Genomic DNA, 5,633 nt, shown 5'->3' with positions numbered 1-5,633 from the left:
ACAGACAGACAGACAGAGGGAGAGAGGGAGAGAGGGAGAGAGGGAGATAGAGCATACATACTTTGCATAATATATCAATTGAGTAAGAGAGAAAGAGAAAGAGAGAGAGAGAGACAGATAGACAGACCGACAGACAGACAGACAGACAGAGAGACAGAGAGAGAGAGAGAGAGACAGATAGACAGACCGACAGACAGACAGACAGAGACAGATAGACAGACCGACAGACAGACAGACAGACAGAGAGAGAGAGGAGGAGGATAGGCTTGTGCTGAGAGCGGAGCATAGCGTAGAGAGAGGGAGCAGCTCAGCAGCGCTTCTGTCTGTCTCTGTCCCTGCTCAGATTTCCACAGCTGTGAGCAGCACCTCTGCTACCCTACTCCACGCGGATCTACTGGGGTGTGTGTGTCTTAGAGTGTATTCCTGTGTGTGTGGGTGTGTGTGTGTTAGAGTTGCTTGCAAGTCTCCAGCATACATTGTGTGTTTTTCCGCTGCTCCAGTGATGGTTCTTCCACCTAAGGGTGAAGGCTCTGCTACGGACTCTATCTAAAACACATGAGCCCTGGCATAGCCAGCCCTGGCATAGCATCCCAGTAAGGTAGGCATCCTATAATTGTATTGACATTTTAACTGCTACTCTGCTTTGCTCTTTCTTGCATTTTACAATTATTTTTTACGTCGGGTTTGCATTTTCCTGGGTTTTACTCGGTTTGGCTACTAATGGCTATTACCTGACATTTTATTGGACTACTCTGTTTGCTGTATTTCTACAGTTTTTGAAGGTAATCTGTGTTTAATAGGTACTCTAGTAGGGCATTGGTTACCATTCCAGCACAGAGTACAGTATGGTTTCATTACATATTTCCTCTCTGTGTGTCCTTCAAGCAAGGGCAGTAAAACTATTATGTGGCGGATCAGTGTGGTTTAGGGTATTTTAACAGTGGAAATGAGCCTGGCCGACTGTGCCAAGTTCCCTGGTTATGAGTTTCAGCCAGGGGATTGGAAGGGGGCAAAGCACGCTATGTCAAGTACAGTGCCTTCAGAAAGTATTCATTAGAGGTCGACCGATTAATCGGAATGGCCGATTAATTAGGGCCGATTTCAAGTTTTCATAACAATCAGAAATCGGAATTTTTGGGAGCCGATTTGCCGGATTTTTCTTTTTCTTTTTCTTTTTACACCTTTATTTAATCTGTATTTAACTAGGCAAGTCAGTTAAGAACACATTCTTATTTTCCATGACGGCCTAGGAACGGTGGGTTAACTGCCTTGTTCAGAGGCAGAAAGACAGATTTTCACCTTGTCAGCTCGGGGGATGTTATCTTGCAACCTTACAGTTAACTAGTCCAACGCAATAACGACCTGCCTCTCTCTCGTTGCACTCCACAAGGAGATTGCCTGTTACGCAAATGCAGTAAGCCAAGGTAAGTTGCTAGCTAGCATTAAACTTATCTTATAAAAAACAATCAATCATAATCACTAGTTAACTACACATGGTTGATGATATTACTAGATATTATCTAGCGTGTCCTGTGTTGCATATAATCTGACTGAGCATACAAGTATCTGACTGAGCGGTGGTAGGCAGAAGCAGGCACGTAAACATTCATTCAAACAGCACTTTCGTGCATTTTGCCAGCAGCTCTTCCTTTGTGCTTCAAGCATTGCGCTGTTTATGACTTCAAACCTATCAACTCCCGAGATGAGGCTGGCGTGACCGAAGTGAAATGGCTGGCTAGTTAGCGCGCGCTAATAGCTTTTCAAACCTCACTCGCTCTGAGCCTTGGGGTGGTTGTTTCCCTTGCTCTGCATGGGTAACGCTGCTTCGATGTGGTGGCTGTTGTCATTGTGTTGCTGGTTCGAGCCCAGGGAGGAGCGAGGAGAGGGACGGAAGCTATACTGTTACACTGGCAATACTAAAGTGCCTATAAGAACATCCAATAGTCAAAGGTTAATGAAATACAAATGGTATAGAGGGAAATAGTCCTATAATAACTTCAACATAAAACTTCTTACCTGGGAATATTGAAGACTCATGTTAAAAGGAACCACCAGCTTTCATATGTTCTGAGCAAGGAACTGAAACGTTAGCTTTCTTACATAGCACATATTGCACTTTTATGTTCTTCTCCAACACTTTGTTTTTGCATTATTTAAACCAAATTGAACATGTTTCATTATCTACTTGAGGCTAAATTTATTTTATTGATGTATTGTATTAAGTTAAAATAAGTGTTAATTCAGTATTGTTGTAATTGTCATTATTACAAATCTATTTTTTTAATCGGCCGATTAATCGGTATCGGCTTTTTTGGTCCTCCAATAAGCGGTATCGGTATCGGCGTTTAAAAAAATCATAATCGGCCGACCTCTAGTATTCATACCCCTGGACTTATTCCGCATTTTGTTGTGTTACAGCCTGCTTTAAAAAAAATGAAATCCTTAGTTTTCTCTTATTACAGCCATTACAATCTGTAGCTGTTTTAAAGTTGCCATTGGCCTCATGGCGAAATCCCTTAGTGGTTTCCTTTCTCTCCGGCAACTGAGTTAGGAAGGAAGCCTGTATCTTTGTAGTGACTGGGTGTATTGATACATTATCCAAAGTGTAATTATTAACTTTAACAAGCTCAAAGGGATATTCAATGGCTGCTTCTTTTTTTACCCATCTACCAATGCAATGCCTTCAGAAAGTATTCACATCCCTTGACCTTTTCCACATTTTGCTGTGTTACAGCCTGAATTTAAAATTGATTAAAATGAGATTGTTTGTCACTGGCCTACACACAATACCCCATAATGTCAAAGCGGAATTATTTTTTTACATATTTTTTTTTATGAATTAGAAGTGGAAAGCTGAAAAGTATTGCGTCAAGTATTCAACCCCTTTGTTGTGGTAAGTTCAGGAGTAGAAATGTACGTAACAAGTCACATAACAACTTGCATTGACTCACTCCCTGTGCAATAATAGCGTTTAACATGATTTTTGAATGAATACTTCATTTATGTACCTCACACATGCAATTATCTGTAAGATCTATCTGTCGAGCACTGAATTTCAAACACAGATTCAACTGAAAAGACCAGGGAGGCTCTCCAATGCCTAGAAAAGAAGGGCACCTATTGGTAGATGGGTTAAAAAAAAGCAGACATTGAAAAGGGATATGGTAAGCATGGTAAAGTTATTAGTTACACTTTGGATGGTGTATCAATACACCCAATAACTACAAAGATAAAGGCGTACTTCCTGACTCAGTTGCCGGAGAGGAAGGAAACCAACCAGGGATTTCACCATGAGGCCAATGGTGTTTTTAAAACAGGTAGAGCTTAATGGCTGTGATAGGAAAGAACTGAGGATGGATCAACAACATTATGGTTAGTCCTCAATACTAACGTAAATGACAGAGTGAAAATAAGGAAGCTTGTACAGAAAACAAATATTCCAAAACATGCATCCTGTTTGCTGAAATAATACTGCAAAAAAGTCTTAGGTTTGGGGCAAATCCAATACAACACATTACTGAGTACCACTCTTCATATTTTCAAGCATAGTTGGTGGCTGCATCATGTTATGGGAATACTTGTATTCGTTAAGGACTGGGGAGTTTTTCAGGGTGAAAAAGAAACATAATGGAGCTAAGCATATGCAAAAACCTTAGAGGAAAAACTGGTTCTGTCTGCTTTTCACCAGACACTGGGAGATGAAGTTACCTTTCAGCAGGATAACAACCTAAAACACAAGGCCAAATCAACACTGGAGTTGCTTACCAAGATGACAGTGAATGTTCCTTTTATTTATTATTTTATTTGTATTTCACCTTTATTTAACCAGGTAGGCTAGTTGAGAACAAGTTCTCATTTACAACTGCGACCTGGCCAAGATAAAGCAAACCAGTTCGACACATACAACAACACAGAGTTACACATGGAATAAACAAACATACAGTCAATAATACAGTAGAAAAAGTTATTTTACAGTGTGTGCAAATGAGGTAGGATAAGGGAGTTAAGGCAATAAATAGGCCATGGTGGCGAGTTTATTACAATATAGCAATTAAACACTGGAATGGTAGATGTGTAGAAGATGAATGTGCAAGTAGAGATACTGGGGTACAAAATAGCAAGATTAATAAATAAATACAGTATGGGGATGAGGTAGTTGGATGGGCTATTTACAGATAGACTATGTACAGGTGCAGTGATCTGTGAGCTACTCTGACAGCTGGGGCTTAAAGCTAGTGAGGGAGATATGAGTCTTCGGCTTCAGTGATTTTTGCAGTTCGTTCCAGTCATTGGCAGCAGAGAACTGGAAGGAAAGGTGGCCAAAGGAAATATTGGCTTTGGGGGGTGACCAGTGAGATATACCTGCTGGAGCGTGTGCTACAGGTGGGTGCTGCTATGGTGACCAGTGACCTGAGATAAGGAGGGGCTTTACCTAGCAGAGACTTATAGATGACCTGGAGCCAGTGGGTTTGGAGGCGAGTATGAAGCGAGGGCCAGCCAACGAGAGCATACAAGTTGCAGTGGTGTGTAGTATATGGGGCTTTGGTGACAACATGGATGGCACTGTGATAGAGTGCATCCAATTTGTTGAGTAGAGTGTTGGAGGCTATTTTGTAAATGACATCGACCAAAGTCGATAGGGATGGTCAGTTTTACGAGGGTATGTTTGGCAGAATGAGTGAAGGATGCATTGTTGTGAAATAGGAAGCCGATTCTAGATTTAATTTTGGATTGGAGATGCTTAGTGTGAGTCTGGAAGGAGAGTTTACAGTCTACAGTTTACAGTTCCTGAGTGGCCGAGTTACAGTTTTGACTTAAATCTACTTGAAAATCTATGGCAAGACCTGAAAATGGTTGTCAATCCATGATCAACAACCAATTTGACAGAGCTTGAGGTGTTGACAGAGCTTGTAGATTTTGAAAATAATAATTGGCAAATGTTGTGCAATCCAGGTGTGGATAGCTTTTAGAGACTTACCCAGAAAGAGCTGTAATCGCTGCCAATGCAATGACTTAGGGTTGTTAATGAGATATTTCTGTATTTCATTTTCAATAAATTTGCAAAGATTTCAAAAAACATGTTTTCAATTCGTCATTTTTGGTTATTGTGTTCATAGGGGTATGGAAAAAATCAATTGAATCCATTTTGAATTCAGGCTGTAACACAACACAATGTGGAATAAGTCAAGGTGTATGAATACTTTCTGAAGGTGCCCTTCTTTGTGAGTTTGAAATTCACTGCTTGACTGAGGGACCTTACAGATAATTGTACGTGTGGGGTACAGATATGATGTAGTCATAAAAAAAGGATCTTAAACATTATCGCATACAGAGTGTGTCCATTGATTTTTTTCTCCTGAACATATTTAGGCTTGCCATAACAAAGGGGTTGAATACTTATTGACTCAAGACATTTCAGCTTTTAATTTTTTATTAATTTGTAAAAATGTTTAACAACTTCTTCGGGATAGGGGGCTGTATTCAGACATTTGGATGACTGAGGTGCCCAAAGCCTGTTAGTCAGGCTCAGAGGCTAGGACATGCATACAAATATGCAGTAGTATTGGATAAAAAAACACTCTAAAGTTTCCAAAACTGTAATGTCTGTGAGTATAACAGGACTGATATGGCAG

The 5,633-nt window shown here is 40.4% G+C and overlaps 1 protein-coding gene across 1 annotated transcript in view; it reads left to right on the top strand.

Moving 5' to 3' along the window:
- Nucleotides 1-305: 305 nt before the first annotated feature.
- Nucleotides 306-5,633, top strand: part of opn7b (opsin 7, group member b) — a 141,305-nt gene continuing 135,977 nt past the window's right edge. Inside the window, exon 1 of the mRNA XM_065005278.1 lies at nt 306-598. The gene's annotated coding sequence lies outside the window, so the exon portion shown is untranslated. The remainder of the gene's footprint in view (nt 599-5,633) is intronic.

Source organism: Oncorhynchus nerka, linkage group LG20, assembly GCF_034236695.1.
Source record: "Oncorhynchus nerka isolate Pitt River linkage group LG20, Oner_Uvic_2.0, whole genome shotgun sequence".
NCBI lineage: Eukaryota > Metazoa > Chordata > Actinopteri > Salmoniformes > Salmonidae > Oncorhynchus > Oncorhynchus nerka.
Note: the sequence above shows the minus strand (reverse complement) of the source record. Positions and strands in the feature narration are given on the sequence as shown.